This window comes from Chinchilla lanigera, unplaced genomic scaffold (genome assembly GCF_000276665.1).
Source record: "Chinchilla lanigera isolate Chin_1 unplaced genomic scaffold, ChiLan1.0 scaffold00059, whole genome shotgun sequence".
Lineage (NCBI taxonomy): Eukaryota > Metazoa > Chordata > Mammalia > Rodentia > Chinchillidae > Chinchilla > Chinchilla lanigera.
This window is the reverse complement of record NW_004955460.1, coordinates 9,750,608-9,771,740: the sequence shown is the minus strand read 5'-3', so window position 1 is coordinate 9,771,740 and position 21,133 is coordinate 9,750,608. Positions and strand designations below refer to the sequence as shown.

At 47.3% G+C, this 21,133-nt stretch overlaps 1 long non-coding RNA gene across 4 annotated transcripts in view; it reads right to left on the bottom strand.

The window, feature by feature from the left end:
- LOC102026404 overlaps positions 1–12,245 on the bottom strand; it is an 88,840-nt gene extending 76,595 nt beyond the window's left edge. For all 4 annotated transcript variants that reach the window (XR_001236504.1, XR_001236503.1, XR_001236505.1 and 1 more), the window contains exons 1-4: positions 10,949–12,245; positions 6,189–6,369; positions 2,505–2,603; positions 148–205 (exon numbers count right to left, since the gene is read on the bottom strand). This is a non-coding gene — a long non-coding RNA (uncharacterized LOC102026404). The remainder of the gene's footprint in view (positions 1–147; positions 206–2,504; positions 2,604–6,188; positions 6,370–10,948) is intronic.
- Positions 12,246–21,133: the final 8,888 nt, after the last annotated feature.

The window sequence follows — 21,133 nt, the reverse complement described above, 5'->3', positions numbered from 1 at the left end:
AGATGGTGCTGAGTCCAAAAGGGGCTGGAGGTTGGGGGTTGAAGTGAGTGTTCCTAGCAGGGACCAAAGAATAACTGTGGGGCTGGGACCCTACCCTCCCTGGGCTGTGCCATAAAGAGAGCCCAGCTCGGGGGAGAAGGACCGCACCTTGTCAGAAGCCTTCAGGTTCATGTTCTAGCCAGGACTCTCTTGAAGACTGGATCCCCTGTGAAGAGAACCAGTGTTAGGTTGGGACCTGGCAGGGGAGTCTCTGGGTGTGGAAAACAGGGAGTGAACCATAGCTACCTGTGAAAAGGTCCTGGATGAGGCCAGGGCCTCGCAGATGGGAAGGGGAAGAAGGACATCGAATGGGCAGACCACAGGGCTCAGCCTTGAGACTCCTGCAGGAGCAGCTTAGTGAGGGCCTGGGTAGCAGCTATTCTCTGCCCCGTTAGGACTTTGGATTGGTCCACAGTGGCCTTTTGTGACATGAGTGTACCACTTCAGAAGTCTAAAGATATCTCAGTCATTTTCTCTTCTGATGGCCACATCTGGCACCACCAGGACCCTATTGCCCCTTGGGTGCTGCTGCCATTTCCATTGATGAACCTCAGGAATTGCTCTATGTCAGAGCAGATTTTCAAAACAATAGTAACTGAAGCTACATAAAAAGAAACATAGTAACAATTCTAGGTTCATATGTTTTTAATTTTTTTAATTTTTTTATTTTTATTTTTTTTTGGTCTCTTTTTGAGGCAGGGTCTCCCTATGCAGTTCAGGCTGGCCTTGAGCTGCTCACTTTGTAGCCCAGGCACATCTCCAACTCACAGCTATCCTCTTGCCTCAGCCTCCTGAGTGCTGGGATTACAGGTGTGCACCACACACCCGGATCTAGGTTCATATGTTCTAAATAAATTTATCATATCTACAGTAATACTAAAGCAATCTTGACAATCCTGTGGTTTTAATGTTGTGTTTTAAAAGTAATTCCTTCCTACCTGGAATAACCAGAAGTCACTTTCAAATAGTCTCCGACTGCAGAAACCAAACAACTTAAAAGAAAAAAAGTCTTCCAACTGAGATCTGCTATTAGAGTGTACACTTACAAAGTGCCTCAGGATGAATGAGCTGAGAATTGTCCCTCTGTGGATCTGAGATCCCGGGACTGTGTGGAGGAGTCCACTGGCTCCTTCTGGAAGGCTGCATTCTTCCCCATGGTCTGGACAGGAAGCTCCTCTGTTCCCTCCCATGGCTCTCATTACTAGAAGTCTGGTGTTTGGGCCGAAAATGCTCATCTTCCGTGGGCCAAGAGATGTGGCCGAAGGAGAGAGAACGTCAGACTTCATGGAGCCGTATTTGCTAGACAGAAGATGGCGATCTTAAGTGAATTCCAAGTGGAATTTCTATGAGCTTGTTAATCCAGTTTTCTCTCTAAGTTTTCATTCTTAACCCAAATTCTGAACCATCATATCCAGTTGTGCTTCTCAGATTTGGTGAACCTTGCTCCATTCTACCAAATATCCATGACAGTTTTTTTGAGGTGAATATGTGTCATTGTTCAGGAGGAGACTGTCTCCTAGAAGGGGAAATGGGGATGGGAGATCTGTGCTACAGCCCTCAGGCCGTAAGCACGGTGTCTGCAGGCTACGTTGGAAACTCAGGCAATTAGGAATACATTGTTCCTTTCTGGATATGCAGCCTGTTTCATCTACTGCAGTATCTTCCTGTTCGGTATTCACTTTGTTAGCTTTGCGCAGTAGCAGTATCGTAGATGGCCAGTGGGGTTGATCTAGGTGCAATTATTGCTAATTGAAAAATAAATAAATAAAAATCATCTTTGTCCAGTGTCTACTTTTGGTGCCCCTAAAGGTTGAAAAGATTTAAATCAGAAAAGAAAACAAAACAAAACAATTTATGCTGGAACTACAAATTTATGGCAGGGTGCTGCTCATTCAGGACAGAAATAATATTCCTTCACAGCGTCTCCCATGGACCCAGCTGGTGATAGTAAAAGGGTTTCTGTGAAAACTGCTCCTCCAGGAAGATGTGAGGTCTGGCCAAGTGGCCTCCCAGCGCCCACCACTGCCCCCCCAGGGCATGTGTGTGTGGTGGTCATGTGTTCTTCAGCTGGAGGTTGGGGGGCAGCCTGGTGCCAGTGACGGTACTGGTGCACAGTATGTGGAGCAAACAGGGGAGGAGGATCATAAAACAGGTCCCCAGCTGGGTTTCCTGGACTTCTCAATAGACAGCAGCTCCTGCTCTGCGTACTAGGGATGCAGATGTACTTGCCCTCAGGCCAGTGTTCTCAGGCCCCGAAGTTGCACAGGTGTGGTCTCACGGCCACACCTAGAGTTCAGGATGAAAATCGTGGATCTAGAAGGGGAAACAGCCCTCTGAGAGGATGAAGACCTCCAAGAGACCATTTGGAGACCATCCAGCCTCCAAATCTTTCTAGTCCCCAGTCACCCCAACCTCTACCGCATCTCACTCTGGGACCCCCCCCCCATTGCTGATGATCCACCTACCTCTTCAAATCCCCGGGGGACACCCTAGTGTCCCAGCACACGCAGAGGACAAAGTGGAAGTGCAGGGAGTGGAACTGGGCACGCTGTGTGATGTCCTCCCTGGAGAGAAAGAAGAGAATGTCCTGTGTAGGGGCCCGGCTTCCTCCTCCATGTTGTTGGCCAGGTAGCTGGGAAGGAAAGCAGATTGCTGGGCAGGGGCACAGGCAAGAAGGAGCCGGTCAGCGCCCTGGGAAGGACAGATGGAATCCCTCCGGCTCTGGAGACCATCAGCCGTGAGCAGCGCTCCCCAAGACCATAACTGCTTGAGGAGACCGGGACTGCACAGAGCCTCATGAAGGAGCCTCCCACCCGGAGCTGAAGACACGAGCCAGGTGCAGAGACCTGGGAAGACTCCTGCCCCATGGGGACGGTGACCTGGGTTTCTTTCTGCATCTGTCCCTCTCCTCCCTCATGGACAACGCAGAGCCTGGCTCACAGTGTGCAGGAAGCCCACCAATGATTCCTACATCGCCTCTTGCTTTGCTTCATGTTCCCTGGCACAGAGGTCCCACGGCTTGGCTTAAGGTTTTCTTTGGCCGGTGAAAGACAGAATGAGCGGGATCAAATGCCTTAGGGACTTCCCCATGGACTCACACTATAACATAAACACTTGTAGGATGAAAAGGATGAAGTTGATCATTGCTGAAGAATGCATAGATGTTTCGCAACACCCAGCCTTCAACAGTGCTCCCACCTCATGGGGTCAGGAAAAGTGGGAGAGATGAGGATTCTGCCTGCCAAATTGTGTCTTTGAATTGGACCTGAGCAGAGAGGTACTGGGAGCTCAGGGAAAGAGAACACCGCTTTGGAGTTTTGCTTTCTTTGCCTTTGGTTTTGAAACAGGGTCACATTATGTTTCTGAAGATAGCCTTGAAGCCACAGGCCATTCTCTCCCTGGGGCTCCTGAGCAGTTGGGCCTAAAGGTATGTTCACCACACCCAGCCAAATGGTGGTATTGTCACTGACTGGAAGATAGGGAATTTTTCTTCAGGTTCAATGTGTGAACACATGTGGATGAAAAATAGAAGGTAAAGGCACAGGCAGGTGCATTTAGAGGAAAGAAAAGTAAGAAATGCCAGGATGATATGCTAGTTTGGCTGAAGAGAGTGGCAGAGCAGAGAAATTCAAAGGGAGAAACCAGGCCTGGGCTACATGGAGCAGGGAGCAGGCCGTAGCCGGGAGGCCAGGAGGTTGCAGACATGTATTTTGGTATGACTGTTCGGGAGCACAGATAAAGCCCATGGCTTGGGACAAGACTGGTCGAGACAAAGTTAAAGTGCCAAGAGCAAGCATCAAGCAGAGACACACAAACAAAAAAGCTATCAGTAGTGACACAAAACGTCTCCAAGACACACAGAACAAGAAATACACAGATTCTACTGGCTTAATATCTATTTTCTGAACCTCAGGTAAAAGAATTACCAGTTTAGAATCAACCAAATAGGACACATCCAGACGTCCCCGGAGGTCCTGACACTCTGAGGCGTCCCCCAGAGTTGTGGCTTGCAACCCCTGGACACGTCTGTCGGTTGCAGCTGGAGAGAGCTCACGCGTCTCGTCGGCAGCCACAGCCAGTCTCAAATACCAAAGAGGCAAAGGCCAGAGGCCATACCACAGCCAGTCCCAAATACCCTAGGTGATCACACTCCAAAGAAACAAAGGCCAGAGGCCGTACTTACCCCGAGAGAAGACTGTTGGGGTCTCCTTCACGAAGAGAGATATCTCGGTGGAGATATCTCGGTGGGACCTCCAAGTGTAAGAGTCGAGAATCTCACCGCATGAAGGAAGACTCCAAGAGACGCTCCCTCATGCAATAAGCAAGGGGAGTTTATTTACCAGGCATGCATGGGGCTCACTGAACGCGCAGGAACAGAGAGCCCCGAGCCGGAGTTCAGCCGGATTTTTAAGCCGAGAAACCACAAAGGGCGGGTATTTGCAAACGAAGTTACAGAAGCAAATAGCATTGGTTAGTTTAAACTGACCTTTACAATCATTGGTGGGGGATTGGCGGGGAGATACAAGAATGAGGAAGTTTAGATTAAGGGCAGGGGAGTTACCCTGAGTAAACAGCAGAGTTCTTTTGTGGTTTTTCCGAGAACAGGGTGGGGGTTCATTTCCTGAAACTCTTAGCACCTCCTAGAAAATCTCATGTTGCTTATCTATAGCCAGATGACAGCTGGCTCCCATAAAATTTTTCCTTTACAACAGTGTGACCTTTGGCATTGTGTGAGGTGAGAGGACACCGTTAGTGAAGTCAGATATGGCTGCCCTCCTTACAGGCACACATTGAGCATAACGTGTGCCCTTCCGGTCTTTCTGACAAGTGTCTCCATAAGCCAGGCAGCCAGGGAGCAGCTCTGTGCTGCCTGATCAGCCTTGAAAGACCGCCTCACAGCTCACTTGCCTTTGGCTACTGCATCGCCAAGTACTTCACCCTCACCAAGGCTGGAGGTGTCCTCTGGAACTCACCCACTCTGCAATCTCTCTACACCCAAGCCACCTCATCGTCTTGTATTTCCTTCCCTTCTTTCACTGCTCCTGCCACATACCCTTCTCTCTGTCTTCATACTTTGAACGTGAGTAAAAATTACCTATCTTCAGTGCACATTTGTATTCCCAGCTACTCAGGATGCTCTGGGGGGAGGATTATTTGACTCCAGGCCATCAAATTCAAGGTTCAAGATCAAGGGCAAGTCAATAAGAACTTGCTTCAAAAACGAAACAAAGCTGGAAATGGTGGTCCACTCCTGGAATCACTGTACTCTGGCAGACCATGGTAGGAGAATGCTAAGTTCAACTCAGACCTAGACAACAGAGCACGAGAGCAAGACGCTATTTCCAAAAAGAAATCTAAGAAGCAGCGGAAATGTAGATTAAGAACTCTGGGTTCTGCTCCCTGTACTGCAAACAAAATAATAAAAGTCCAAACCATGAGCCTCCTCCCCTGATCTCCCACTACTACATTCCACCAGCACTGCCCTTCAGCGCCTTAGGGCAGGACGTTGTGGACTCTAGTTCCTCCTCTCCCCTCCCTCTGCCTAAAATCCCCTTCAGGGAGACAACCGCTGAGGGCTGATCTTCGTTCTAAAAACAGCCAGCTCAATTCTTTTCAGGCTAAAAGTGTTGTGTTACAGCACTGAGTCCACAAGGGACTCCCCATGGGCTTCATCTACAGATAAAGCTGGCATTCATTCATTCATTCACTCATTCAACAAAAGCTTTGTTTCTTTTTAAGACAGTCTTGCTACGCACTTCTGGCTAACTCTGAACTCATTATGCACCCCAAGCTGGTCTTGAACTCCCAACAATCCTCCTGCCTCAGCCTCCCATATACTGGGATTATAGGTGTGTGCCAACTCAACTTGTTTTGTTCGGTATTTTTGTCTTTTTGAGACAGGGTCTTGCTATGCAGTTCAGGCTGGCCTTGAGCTCACTTTGTAGCCCAGGCTGGCCTCAAACTCAAAACAATGCTCCTGCCTCAGCCTCCTGGGTGCTGGGATTACAAGCGTGCGCCACCACACCTGGCCTCCACTACACCTTGTTAAATGTTGATTTCTGCCCCCGGTGAATATTCACTGTGTGTACCCACAAAGGGTGATCATCACCCAAAACACTAAGGTTATTTCAGTGATGCAGTCAACTCACCGTTTTGTCTTTCCATTCTCTTCAGGAAAATAGTCATTTCTGATTTTACCAGATTTGTAGAAGATCTTGCAGATGACATCAAGTCAGTCACGTCCCAACTGAGGAACACTGTCTACTATAATCACCGAATCAATTCCATCTGCTTCAGGAGGCCAATCTTTTCGTGCACTGCCAAACAACTCTGTATGAGTGAAAGAATAGGCAAATGAACCTTTTCTTTAAAAAAACCAATGTGCACACTGATACATTAGCCTAATACATGAACAAATTTCCAAGAAGCAAAGCATGAATAACCCAACTGCTTTCATTGTGAATAAAAGTCATCATTAAGCCAGGAATGGTGGTGCATGCCTATAATCCCAGCACTTGGGAGGCTGAGGCAGGGGGATCGCTGCGAGTTTGATGCCAGCCTGAACTGCATAGCAAGACCCTGCCTCAAAGAAAGAAACAAGGAGAGAGATACAGAAAGAAAGAGAGAGAGAGAAAGAGACAGAGACAGAGAGAAAAAGAAAGGGGAAGACAAGAGAGAAAAGTATCATGACGTTGCACATGCTAGTGCACGCCTATTATCCTAGCACTCTGGGCCGCTAAGACAAGAGGACTGAAAGTGCAAGTCCAGTGGAAGCTACTTAGCAAGAACCTGTCTCAAAACTAAAAGGAAAAAAAAAAAAAATCAACATGGAACTGGGTAGAAGGCCTTGGGTTTAGTCCCTACTACTGCAAAGAAATTAAAACTTAAAAAAAAGAAAGAAATCATGATCCTAGCTTGCTTCACAATTAAAATTTGAAAAATCCTCCCTCTCATACTGTCAACAGTCAAGGCATGCCAACTGATTTCTGCCAATAATGGAAGAGCTGCAAAGAAAAAAACTTTAGTAACGTAAAATGCAAACAATGAGGAAAACTGGAAGAATTGTCCCCAAGTTACATCCTCCAAGACTCTTAGTTTTTGTCTGTTTGTTTGGTTTGTTTTGTTTTGTTTTTGAGACAGGGTCTCGCTCTGCAGTTCAGGCAGGCCTTGAGCTCACAATTTGATGCTCCTGCCTTAGCCTCCCCAGTGCTGGGATTACAGGCGCCCACCACCACACCTGGCTCAAGACTCCTAGTGTTCAAGGTTTCTAGCAACACAGGGAAAAATCCAATCAGTGTCAAGAGCACGATCAGTGTCAAGAGCACGGGACTCTAAAGTAGACTTTTCACAGATTTTAGAAATAAGCAAATATTTAAGTCCTCTATATTCATAGCACTTTTCTTTGAGTAAATTCAAATTATTCAAGGAGGAAAAATATCTCCTTTGTGAACTGGGACAGAAAATAATTAAAATGAAGACACAAGTAAAGAATACAGTCACCTCCCACCCACCAGTCTGCGCCTGTTTTTCTGCACAAGGGTGGTAGCTGGCCTCCCCCAAACAATTGAGAAAACAGCATAAAGCTAAGGGCCCCAGGAGGCTGGGTGGAGGAAGCCCTCCCCTACCTCCAGAGCATCCAGCCCCTATTATTTACTAGAGTGGCTCACCGAGTTTAGTGGGCCACTGATTATGTTTTATTACAAAGGGCCCAACAAATAACGCAGTCAAAAAGCTGCAGAGCAAGGCCGGCAGGAGGGCAGGCAGGGCTGCTCTGCCCTCAGGAGCGTCACCCTGCGGGCACCTGCTGTTCTGTACTCAGAACCGAACCAAGGTACCGACCGACAAACACCGGAGCACACGGATCACCAATTGAGATTTTAGAATGAGCCTTTATTAGCTGGCCAGCGACTGCCTGAGAGCCTCCACACAGGGTAGGATCAGGTCAGCAGCAAACCAGGTGTGAGAGCAGCTTTTAAGCCAAAAAACCACATCCTGCTTGGCAAGCGAAGTCTTTGTGAAGCAGTCTTCCCAGAAACTATAGAAACTTTAGGAAACTTACAAGAAGGGAATGATACGTCTTAGGGAGTTTCGAGGAGTGGCTAGAATGCGGAAGGAAGCAGGTGGAAGAATAGGGTAATCAATAATCTTTTTTTCTCATGTTCTTTGTGAGGCCATGCATGTCCTTGTGAGGCCTTTACACCTGCAGCACTCAGCTCTGCCACGGCTCTCTGCATCCTGTTCTCAGGATCTTCATTTCATAGGTGTGACTGACTCCTATGCTGGCCATTAGTGAGGGACTCAACCTTCAGCCCTCATTCCTCCCTAGAAGCTGGGACAAAGGGACTCCAGTCCCAACACTCTAATCTGTGCCTCATCCTCCTTGGAACCAACTCCTCCACCTCAAAACTATCAGGAACCCTAGGCAGCAGTCATCTCATTAGCATACTAAGATACATCACTTTGGACAGTTCAAAATTACTGCCAGGAGTGGTGGCGCACACCTGGAATCCCAGCACTCGGGAGGCTGAGGCAGGAGGATCATTGCGAGTTTGAGACCAGCCTGGGCAACAAACTGAGCTCAAGGCCAGCCTGAACTGCAGAGCGAGACCCTGTCTCAAAAAAAAGAAAGATTAAAAAAAAAAAAATCAAAATTATTAGGAGTGGTGGGCTAAAAAACATAAGGAAAATCTCAAGGTAGAAACAGGCATTTAAACTCTTGTTTAAATGCCTGTAAAACCACAGCAGTACTCAGGAGGCTGAGGTAGGAGGACTGCCATGAATTCAAAGCCTGCCTGGGGTACATGGTAAGTTCAATACCAGCCTGAACTATATAGTGAGACCTTGTCTCAAAAAACAAAATCAGAAACAAACAAACAAAAAACAAAAGCTAAGAGACTATGGTAATGGCCCGTAATACTAGCAATATGGGAGGCTGAGGCATGAGGATCAGGAGTTCAAGGTAGGCCTAGGCAATACAGCAAGATCCTATCTCAAAAAAGTAAAGAAGTAAATAAATTGAAAGAAAACATAAGCTGGGTGTGGTGGCACATGCTTGTAATCCTAGCACTGGGGAGGCTGAGGCAGGAAGATCGTTGCAAGATCAAGACCAGGCTGGGCTACAAAATGAGCTCAAGGCCAGCCTGAACTGCATACTGACACCGTTTCAAAAAGACAAAAACAAAAGAAAGAAAAAGAAAAACAGAAAAAAGAAAAACATACACACAAGCTCTTAGGCTTATATAATTATTAATGGTTCTTCTTTCTTTCTTCGTGGCACACAAAATAAATAATGCATCTTGGACCGGATAGATGTCCTTAATTTGGTGAAATGCCCAACAAGGCTGCTGAGAAGTATCCCACAGTGCAGACCGTAAGTACGAAATACTTACGACCATGCTTGGAAGACACTTACTGGCAGTATGTGTTCACTTTCCATGTGTTACACACGTAGTTCTGTATTTTTGTAACTACACCTAGAAATACAAAACAGGGGGGCATGCTGGCGCGTGCCTGTAATTGCACCACTTTCAAGGCTGAGGCAGGAGGATCCTTGTGAGTTCACGGCCAGCCTGAACTACAAAGTCAGACCCTCAAAATAAATAAGTAAATAAATAGTGGTGGTCCTGCCTTTCCCATTTTGTTTTTGCAATCCTCAGCCTCCCAAGGGCTGGGATTACAGGCACGTGCCACTATGTCCAGCTCCCACTTTGGGATTAAATTAGTCAACACAGAAAAATTGGAGGATGGGCCAGGGATGTAGCTCATCAGCTCTGCGCAGGCCTGGCAAGTGCAAAGCCTTGAGTTCGATTTCCGGTACCAAAAAGGAAAATAGCTTTAAAAATTTTTTTTTAATAAAAATAAAAAGACCAGGAAGAAATGAAGGATATAATTCCAGCTTGGAGAATTAAAATAGCTTAAAAAATGCCACCAGTTCTCCTCATAAGTCACTTCAGCAAGCAGACTCCCAGGAAGCAAAAATAATGCCTGTGTTATCGTTGATACATTGTGTCAACTTGGGGAGTCTAGAGGTTTGGCTAAGTGACTTAGCAGGAAGCCAGAGTGCTTACTTTGTATACATCCTGAGCCTGTGGAAGAGGAGGGCAAAGATTATGTGAGAGCTACACGCCCCTTAGGTGGGGGTAGCCTGTTTACGAACTAAGGCAGGGAAACAAGCTGCTTGGAGCCATTCCTCCGGTTTGTTCGGGCTGTTTGCTGTTCGGCTGCCATTCCCCCCTTTGTTCTTGTTGCTTTGCTACCTTCTGCCTCCGAGCCAGCCAAGTATGGACTGAAACCTCCACAAACTGTAAGCTAAATAAACCTTTCCTTCCTTCATTTTGGGCGTTGGGTATTTTGTCTCAGCAACGAGAGAAAAGTAACCAAGACAGCCTATAAAACCACAGTAGCAAAGAAGGCAAAGCAAGCTACAAAAGCATCAACGCTGTAATTTGAAAAGGCAATCTGCGGACACTACGAAGGTGGTCTGCCACGCAAACCTAGAAAGAAAGCGCTGATGAGAACGCGACGGGCTCTACCTGGCACAGTCCTACTAAGGAAGACACTTCTACAGGGCTTGGGGTGGGGGGGGACCTAGCTCTGCAAGACCTGCCCCCTAGCGACCGTCCCCTAGGTCTGGCTGGTCGGCGCTGGTGTCCCTGGACGGGAAACCGGTGGTCCCGCCCAGCTCTGACCCCAGCTGCTCCTCAAGCACACGGGCCCCGCTGCAACCCACCCGGACCTCCACCCTCCCCAGACTGCGGCTGTGCCGCAGGTGACTGGCTCCCCGAGTATCTCTGCGCGCCTGTTCAGAGGGAAGACAGCAGGACTCGCGGAACCGTAGCAGCTCGCTCCACCGGGAAGACAGCTGCAGGCAGAGGTCCCTCCCGCCCACCGCCACGCTCGTCCCGCTCACCTTCCTCTCTCGCGCCATCCGCGAAACCTTTGCGGTGGCTGAAGTAGGGCTCGTCCATCTCGCCGTTCTCTGTCGCGCTGCCCTCGGGCCCGGCCGCCTCCACGGCGCACTACGGCCGGCCCGCTTCCGCGGTGGCTCCTCGGTGGGCCGCAGCGAGGACCACACGGCCAGGCCGGGGTCTGCCTTCCGCGCCAGCTCCGCCCTCACCTCGGGATCCGCCTGGGCCGCTGCTGCCGCGCGGGCTCTGCCCGCTCCTCAGCCACCTCAGGCGCCGCACCCGCGACAGTCGTCTACCGTTTCCGCCGCGCGCCACGGGCTCCCAGGGCGCACAGCGCCGGCCCGCGCTGGGCTCTGGGCCTGTGCCTGGGGGCCATACCAACTGGATCGTGGGGGAGAACCCAAACCCCAATTCCCCCGTAACGCCCGGAGGAACTCCGATGCAAAGGAGAGTGTCTGCCACTAACCCCAACGGGGTTTTCGTGAGAAAAGAGTGCTCCGTTCCTATCAGTAAACTTGCTCTGGGAAGCCACTAAACTCACGGGGAACTTTGAGTACCCCATGTATGGCAGCGGATGGTTACGTCCAAAATGACACTGGCTGCTTTCCTACTCCCTTCTGGCAATTTGGGGAGGACCCGACTATTGGAAGACCCAGCAGGTTCCAGAGTTCATTTCAAAATGCGGAACTGCATGAAAATATGATGCAACTTAAAAAGCTATACCATGGAAAATTGCAAGTTCCAACAAATTTCTCCTTGGGCTATCTTCGTCTATAGCTAGATAACCTGTTTAGCTTACTCATAAATCCCCCCTTTACGAGTCTGGGTTTTAGACTCCTCTACTGACCCGACACAAGAACGGACAATCCCAAACTACAGAAGGAATTGGATGGCCGATGCGAGTACAAAGACTACTTCTCACCCCAATACAAAAACATAGCTGGATAGCTTTCTTCCTTTATGAAGTCCATACCCACAGCGCCCCTCCCCTCGTGCTGACCCTCACAGTGGTTTGATCCGCGGATAACTGAAGCCCCGCGCGCCAGGACACTCACGTGGATGGGCGAGACGAGAGGGGTCACTTGGGCTTGCAGGAGTTTGGGCGCGCGAGGGAGTGGGTTGCCAAGGAGCAACTCCAAATCCGCGGGACTCTGCAAGCTGCCAGAAGCGCATTTGGGTCTTCTTGCTTCTGCCTCACATTTAGTGGAACTTGAATCCAGGGCCCCTATCTCTTTTTTTAAATTTGTTTTGTTTGTTTGTTTGTTGTTTGTTTGTTTGTTTTTTCCAGTACCAGGAATCGAATTCACGACCTTGCGCTTGCCAGGCAGGCGCTGTGCCACTGAGCTAAATCCCCAGCCCCCACCCCCCTTTTTTAAAATTTGGAGACAAGATCTCACTAAGACGCTAAGTTTCCCATCCCGGACTCGACCTTGAGGTCTTCCTGCCTCATTAGCGCTGGGATAACAGGCATGCCTCACCAAGCCCTGCGTCTTCTCTTTTGCTGGGCTGCGGAGTAGCTGCTGGTTGTGGGATGTTTAATCCTCCTAAAGTGCTCTTGAGCCCATGGGGGAGTTAGTGCATAGGAAGGGAGCAGAGTTTCTGCCTGGGCAGATGCAGAGCTCTGGCGGTGGCCTGCAGGACAGTGAATGTCCTCATGACCCCACACCCTTAAAAGTGATTGGAATGGGACTGGGAGTAGCTCGGATACCTGTGGGTGGTAAAGAGCATGTGGTTCATGATAAGTCACAAGGCAACTCACCCTCCCCGCCCCAGGGGATTTAAGTTCTTTTATTAAGGAGTTAATTAAAACTCCTTCCTCGTCACCTGTTCCCATCCAGTTCCTCTGGACAAAAGCCAACTCCGCCCCCATCCACCTTGGCAGAACCACACCTTCAACTTTGAGGAAGGACACCTCTCCCCCTCGGGCTGTTCTGATCCATGGACACCCTCCCCCTGGGAAATGTTCTGACCCACGGGACACCTTCCCAGAAAATAGCTTAAAAACCCCTCGCTTTGCTCAGCTCAGGGCTGTCCCAGTCCGCTAGGCAGCCAGCGGCCTCATTCTCCCACCCAATAAAGATTCCTCTCATGTCAGAAGGTCTGGTCTGGTTCTGTGTGGCCCGATCATATGAGTTCACAGGCTGAGACCCTGGGCTTCATCTCCAGCACCAGAAAAGGTAAACTAGTACCGAAATATACCCAGTGCATTTCATTCATCGGGGCAGTGGGTAGCACTGCAAGGCAGGGCTGCCTGAGTTGCTGGTGCAGGAGAAGATAATTCCCTCCAAAGCTGGACAGTGTGCTGTGCAGGTGACTGACCACAGGCAGGGGAACAGGAGGGAAGGCAGATTTGGGAGGTGCAGAGGCTTCACAGAAAAGCAGAGAGAATGTGCAGACCCCAGTAGAAATGCTCATGGGGGGCAGGAGGCGAGGACAAAGCAAAGATGGGTGGGCCCTGGAGGACAGGGTGCTGGTGTGTGATTACGTTTGACGGGCGTGGGGTCCCTGCTGGTCTGCTCTTCCTGGGTTGATGTAGCCCACTGGAGGGGGTGTGCAGATGGCCAGTTATTTTTTTCTTTTTGGTATCCAGAATTGAACTCAGGACCTTGCACTTGCCAGGCAGGCACATATGCCACTGAGTTATATCCCTGATTCTCTCTCTCTCCCTCTTTTTCCTTCTTATTTGTTTATTTTTTGGGGGGTACTGGAATTGAACTCAGGACCTTGCACTTGCCAGGCAGGCACATATGCCACTGAGTTATATCCCTGATTCTCTCTCTCTCCCTCTTTTTCCTTCTTATTTGTTTATTTTTTGGGGGGTACTGGAATTGAACTCAGGACCTTGCACTTGCCAGGCAACTGCTGAGCCGCTCAGAGTAATAAATAAATGGAAGCAGTGTGTTTGGCACCGCATTTCCTGGATATCTCTGGAGTTGAGGTCTCTGCCCTCAAGAGCTGCCACTCTGGTTGGGAAGACAGAGAGAAAAAGAGATGAAAAATGAGAGAACTGTGGTAGGACAGTGGTAATGACTGTGGATAACAGACTGTGTAGCACGGCTGGTGCAGGCCAGGCTATCTTTGTCATAGAGCAGAGGCCTCCACGGAGGAGGCACAGTCCAGCTAGGACCTGAGATGCTGATGAGAAGCCAGCTGTGGAAGAACAGCATGGGGTTGTAGGTGCCTTTCTGAATGCAAATGGAAAGTGCAAAGGCCCTGGGGCCTTTGCAAACCGTGGAGAGGTTTTATGTGAGAACTAGAGGGTGGTCATGTTTTTCTGTGGTATTTGAACTTTTTTCACCAAGCATGGATTCCTTCAAAATCAGTACAAAAATAAAAAAAATTAAAATTAAAAATTAAAAACTGGAAAATAAACACAAATCAAGAAGTGAGTGTGGTGGCACACACCTGTAATCCCAGCACATGAGAGGCCGTGGCAGGACTGCCTAGAGTTGGAAGCCAGCCTGGGCTCCGTAGTGAGACCCTGTCTTAAACAAATACAAAGGAGAATAAAAAAAAAAATGTTTGCAGTAGCTTTATGATAGCTTTGTGTGTGTGTGTGTGTGTGTGTGTGTGTGTGTGTGTGAGTGTTCTTGAGGCTAGAGTGGAGGGCCTCACGCATGCCAAGCACACATTCCCACTGAGCTCTGCCCTCATCCCAAGAATGTTTGTTTTGTTTCATTTTGAGATCAGCTCTCACTGTGCAGCTCAGGTTGGCCTGAAACTTACAATCCTCCTGCCTCAACCTTGCTAGAGCTAGGATTGCAGGTTTGTACCATTATGCCTGGCTAAGAGTCGTAAGTTTTATGTTGTGCATACTTTCCCACAACAGAAAAGGAAAAAATTATTTTAAAAGCCACCTGGGCATGGTGACAAATGCCTGTAATCCTAGCACTCGGGGAGGCTGAGGCAGAAGAATTGCAAGTTTGAGCCCTGCCTGGGCAACTCAGTGACTTATCCAGACCCTGTCTCTAAAACAATGAAAAAGGCTGGGATGGAGCTCAATGCCAAGGACCTGAGTTCATTCCTCAGTACTGCAATATGAATAACTAGCCATCATTTCTGGTGGGTAATACCTTGCAAACTTGTGGGGTATGAGTGAGCAGGACGTTGCCCTGATGGGGCCACGGGTGATGCACGTAGGGTGGGAGGGACCGGTGGCTCCGCCTGGCCAGGCACCTCACAGCTGAGGCCTGAACCAAGGCAGGCAGAAGCAACAGCTGACCTGCAGGTGGCGATCTTGGGCCACCCTTCACCACCGAGGGCTGCCTCTCAGCCATAATCTTTCTTAACTCCAAGCATCCTACCTTGGAAGCCCAGGGCGGCTGCTCTCCCAGGAGTTTCTTGGTAATTTCTCCAGGATGTTTTACATCCTCAAAGCAATTGCCTCTGAGTGAGCAGAGCCGTTAGAGGAGCAAAGAGGGCCGATGAACCCTCACAGTCAGGATTCATGCAAAGCTCTCCCTGTGCATGTAACCAAGATCCCTGCCTGCCCAGGGCACATGGCCTTCTCCCCACTGCTGTTCACTCAGCTGCTGGTGTGCAGCATGAGCAGGGATCCCACCTTGTTCCAATCCCTTTTCGTGAAGTATTTTGAGCGCTCTCTCTCTCTCTCTCTCTCTCTCTCTCTCTCTCTCTCTTTTAGTTTTTGAGCTTCTTTACTGTGAAGAAAATAACAGAGTAGTAAACAAGGACCCACTCACCTATATCTTCGTTTGTTTTCTGTTTGTTTCATGTGGTGCTGGGAATTGAACTGAGGGCCCTGCACGTGCCAAATACACACTCTAAACACCGAGCTATACTCTCAGCCCACAGACCTTACTGTGTCAACATTACACAATATTTGCTTCCGGGTTTTCATACAAGAAAAAACAAGAACCCCCCTTTCTCTCTCTCTAAATTCCATCTCCTTTCTCTCCCCAGAAACACTATCAGGTATCCATAGATGATGTAGTCATTGTTGTTGTCTGTTTTTTTCAGTTTTTTCTTCTCACTGTTTGTTTGTTATGTGTCTTTTTCAGATAGGGTTTGACTGTGAAGTTCGGGCTGGCCTTAAACTCACACCTGTCTTTATTTTAAAGAGAAAAAAAAATTTACAAGATAATAGGAAGGTAGCAATGATTTGTACATTGTGTATTATTATCTTTAAATTAGTTACTCAGAATACAAGATACTGGCTTTTAATTGTTGAACTCACTACGTAGCCTAGGCTGAATTTGAACTTTTGGTGATCTGCCTTAGCCTCCTGAGTGCTGGGATTACAGGTGTGTGCCACACACCTGGACATAGTTTAGGTTGGTTTTTTTTGTTTTGTTTTGTTTTGTTTTGTTTTGTTTTTGTCTTTTTGAAATGCTGTGTAGTTCAGGCTGGTTTTCACCTCACTTTGTAGACTAGGTTGGTCTTGAACTCCAAACAATCCTCCTGCCTCAGCCTCCCAAGTGCTGGGATTACAGTCGTGTGCCACCACACAAAGCTTGTTTGGTATTTTTAATTGAAAATTTTTCTTTTTTAGTTTTTGAGACAGGGTCTTGTATAGTTCAGATGAGCGTTGAACTCACTGGCCTTCAACTTGTGGCAGTCTTTCTGCCTCAGCCTCCCAAGTGCTGCTATTACAGGCATGCATGCCCTGCTCCATCTATCTGTCTCTCTCCTTTTCTTCCCTTCCCTTCCCTTCTCTTCCCTTCCCTTGTCTTGTCTTTTCTTTTCTTTTCTTTTCTTTTCTTTTCTTTTCTTTTCCTTCCTTCCTTCCTTCCTACCTTCCTTCCTTCTTTCCTTCCTTCCTTCCTTTCTTGTGGTACTGGCAGTTGAAACTAGGGCTTTTACACTGAGTTACATCCCCAGTTTATTTATCTATTCATTTATTTTATTTTTATTTTATTTTTATTTTTGTCTTTTTGAGGCAGGGGCTCACTATGCAGTTCAGGCTGACCTTGAATTCACTTTGTAGCCCAGGTTGGTCTTGAACTCACCATCCTCCTGCCTCAGCCTCCCAAGTGCTGGGATTACAGGCATGCACCACCACGTCCAGCCCCTTAAAAATTGGTTTTATTTTCCGACAGGGTCTTGCTCAATCACTGTGTAGCCGTCTGGGCTCAAACTTGCAATCCTCTTGCCTCAGCCTCCCCTAATGCTGGAATTACAAGTACGTACCACCAGATCAAGGGTTTTATGGCTTTAAATCTTCATGGTAGCTCTACATAGCCTTCAGCGATTTTCTTTTCTGCACAAAATGATGTCTTCAAGATTTATCCATCCTGGTACACACTGCTCTAATTTATACATTATAAGAATAAAGTACAATTTATTATTCATTTCACATTGTCATAAAAATAGGTTTTGCTTTTTCAATGTTATAAATTATAATACAGTGAAAAGTTTTGTATTTGTCTCATGAGCTATGCTTTAGAGAATATGACTAGAAGTGGAATTTCTGGGTCATAAAATATCTGCATCCCAATTTATTAGATGTTCACAAATCGTTCTCCAAAGTGTCTGTACTAATTTACATCCCCTGCAGTGCCGCAAGAATATTCCTATTGCTCCTTATCTTCTGTCTGCCGAAGGGCAGCTCGTGGTTGTTTGAATTTGCATTTCTCTGACATTAGTAGATGTCTGATTTAAGCAGAAAGGGAAATGACTAAAAGCATCTAAAATCTGTAGGAGAGCTGGAAATCCGGCCTCGAAGGTATGCACCTCACACCACAGAGCGAGTGGGGAGCTGAGGGACACCAACCCAGCACTCGGCTAGGGGTCCTATGGCCTTTAGCCTAGGGGAGGTGAGCGCATACGCTAATGACGCCTGCGGGGCAGGGCAAATCTGGCGTTAGTGCGCATTACCCCTCCAAGTGGGAAGAGATGCTTGCCTTTCCCCAAGGGACCAGACTTCCTCAAACGCAGATCTAGCAGCTGAATGACCACAAAGTAGTGACAAACCTTCTGGATTCAGTACGGGGAATAAAACCTAGAGCCTTCACAAGTTGCTACATCCTCAGCCCTTTGGAATTTTCTAAGACAGGATTTTGCTAAATCACTGAGTTGCCCAAACTGGGCTGGCATTTGATTTCCTCCTGCCTCAGCCTCCCAGAGTACTGGAATTACAGGTGTGCACCACCTCACCTGGCTCTAAGCTTATTGTTACTATAAAGTTATTGGTCACTCAGATTTCCTTACCAGTGTCTTACCTATACACAGCCTTTGATTCTCAGGCTGTCCATCCTTTTTCATATTGAAATATATGAGTTATGGACTTCATGTGGTGGTTCATGCCTGTAATCTCAGCATTCAGGAGGCTGAGGTAGGAGGATTGCTGTGACATTGAGGCCAGCCTGGGCTACATGGTGAGTTCAAGGCCACCCTGGACTACATAGCAGACCCTGTCTCAAAAAAAAAAAAAAGGTCTCCCAGCCAGGTGTGGTGGTATATGCCTATAATCTCAGCACTCTGGGAGGCTGAGGCGGGAGGATCAGGAATTCACCCCACCTGGGCAACTTAGTAACTTAGTGAGACTCTGAAAATGAAAATTTAAAAAGGGCTGGGGCTGAAGCTTCATGGGAAGGCCCTGGATTCAATCATGAGCACACAGCCCCACCCCTAATAATATATATATATATATGTATACATATATATGTGTGTATGTGTGTGTGTGTGTATATATATATATATATATATATATATATATATATATAGTCTTTTTGAGACAAAAAAACTGCTGTGCAGTTCAGGCTGGCCTTAAGCTTACTTTGTAGCATATGCTGGTCTCTAACTTGCAACAATCCTCCTGCCTCAGCCTCCTGAGTGCTGGGATTACAGGAGTGCACCACCGTGCCTGGCCCTAATGATATACTGTCCATGGGATCTCTCATCTTGTGTATTGTCAGGTTATATTATCAAATTATCAACATTTTGGATTATTATTTTCTTCACTACTTGCATGCTGCAGCCTTCCAGAGCTTGAAAATATAGCCATTGGATTATTTGGACCAACTCTTCTGCAGAACAGAAATAAAATGTTTGATAAAATATAGAAACTATCTTGTTAAAACCAGTGAGGCCCCGACAAAATGATAAAGCACTACTATTCTAAACTCTACAGGATGGAGCTGGGGCTGAGGCTGGGGCTATAGCTCAGTGGAAAGCACTTGCCTATCATGTTCAAGGCCCTGGGTTTGAGCCTCAGCACAGCAGTAAATATAATAAAATCTGAGGAAATAAGAAGAGATTGAGGGTATTTGCTGCACTGGGTGAACTTGACCTTAAATTTGAAAATGAAGTGGAAATCACTTGTCTTCTAGTTTTTGTCATACAGCCAGGTGTGGTACACACACACTCCCAGTATTGAGGAGGCAGAAACAGAAAGATAGCCAGGTTGGAGCCATCCTGGGAACAGAGCTAGTTCTAGGCCAGCCCTGGGCTACCGAGGGAGATCTTGTCTCAAACAAAACCAAACAAAAGTGTATTTGCCATATAATCTTTAGAATCATCACTTTCTCAATGGTTATACCGATCTGTGTACTTGTCCCTATGCTTTTTTTTTTAAGGAGCAAAGATTTGTTTCCGCTCACAGTTTGTAGAGGCTTCTGTCCCCAGTCAGTTGGCTTTTGTTGTTGTTGCTTGTTTGTTTGTTTGTTTGTTTTTGAGACAGGGTCTCACTACATAGTCCAGACTGGCCTTGAATTCACTATGTAGGCCAGGCCCTGAACTCATGCCAATCCGCCTGCCTCAGCCTCCCAAGTGCTGGGATTACAGGTGTCCACCACCAGGCCCCGTTGTCCCTACACTTGATGTCAGAGGTGTTTGAACCTAGACCAGGGACTTTGGATGGGGCAACCCCCCAGCAGGCTTGAGAGAAGTGACAGTAATGCTTTTCCTTAGTTAAGTGCAAGATGGGTGCTGGGAATAAGGTGGGCAAGTGGAGCCTACTGTTCTGTTCAAGTACTTTCTCAGGCAAGCAGTTTTTAGACAAAATTTTACCTCTTAACTTCCCAGTCATTTGAAGACTGTTGCCAAAGTGCCCACATCTGTACCAGGAGATGCAACCAGCAAGGTTCCCAGCCACGTCATTCCTAACATTCATCCGCAGAAGAGTAGCTACGTTACAATGTGGTGTAGTGATAAAATGTGAAACAGGACATGGATGATAAAGTGAGAACATCTAATTACATCTCGTCTCACATGGTTCCAGAAAATGAGGAGGAAAAGAATGAAGCAAGCTGGCATGGTGGCACATGCCTATAATCCCAGCACTTGGGAGGCTGAGGCAGGAGGATCACCGTGAGTTCAAGGCCAGTCTGGGCTACACAGCAAGACCCTGTCAAAAAAAAAAAAAAAAAAATGAAGCAATGTTTGTAAAACCTTTGGCTGAGATTTTGTAGAACTGATAAAGACAACAAGCCAAAAACTCACGAAGATTAATAAATCCTAAACAGGATAAATAAATATAAGTGGATACTTAGAACACAGTGAAACTGGTGAGTATCAGAGAAACAAAGGCAATCATTTTCAAAGAAATAAATTGGGTATTTTGTCCCAGCAACAGGAAAATGACTAACACACTGGACTGCTGAGAGCCTATTTGAAAAAAAGTAAAAAGTTAAATTTGCAACCAATCAAAAAAAAAAAAGAAAAGAAAAAAATACAGACACCTGGTATCAACTTCTCAAAAGCAGCAGTGGAACTCAGGAAGATAGTAATGATGTTTTAAATATGGAGAAAGGGTCTGGGTGTGGTGGTGCACACCTGTGATCCTAGCACTTGGGAGGCTGAGGCAGGAGGATCGGTATGAGTTCAAGGCCAGCGTGGGCTGCATGGTGAGTTCAAGGCTAACATGAACTACATAGTAAAATTCTGTCATACAGCTGGGTGTGGTGGCACATGCCTGTAATCCCAGCACTCGGGAGGCTGAGGCAGGAGGATCATTGTGAGTTTGAGACCAGCCTGGGCTGCAAAGTGAGCTCAAGGCCAGCCTGAACTGCATAGTAAGATCCTGTTTCAAAAAGACAAAAAAAAACCAAACCTGTCTCAAAAAAAAAAATATATATATATATTATATATAATATATATATATATTTGGGGGGGGAGAAAGAAAGAGGGAGAAAGGGGAAAACTGCCAGTTAGAACTCTGTACCCAACAAAAGAAATTTTTTTTGCAATACTGGGGATTGAACCCAGGGCCTTCCCTGGGCAACCCCCTT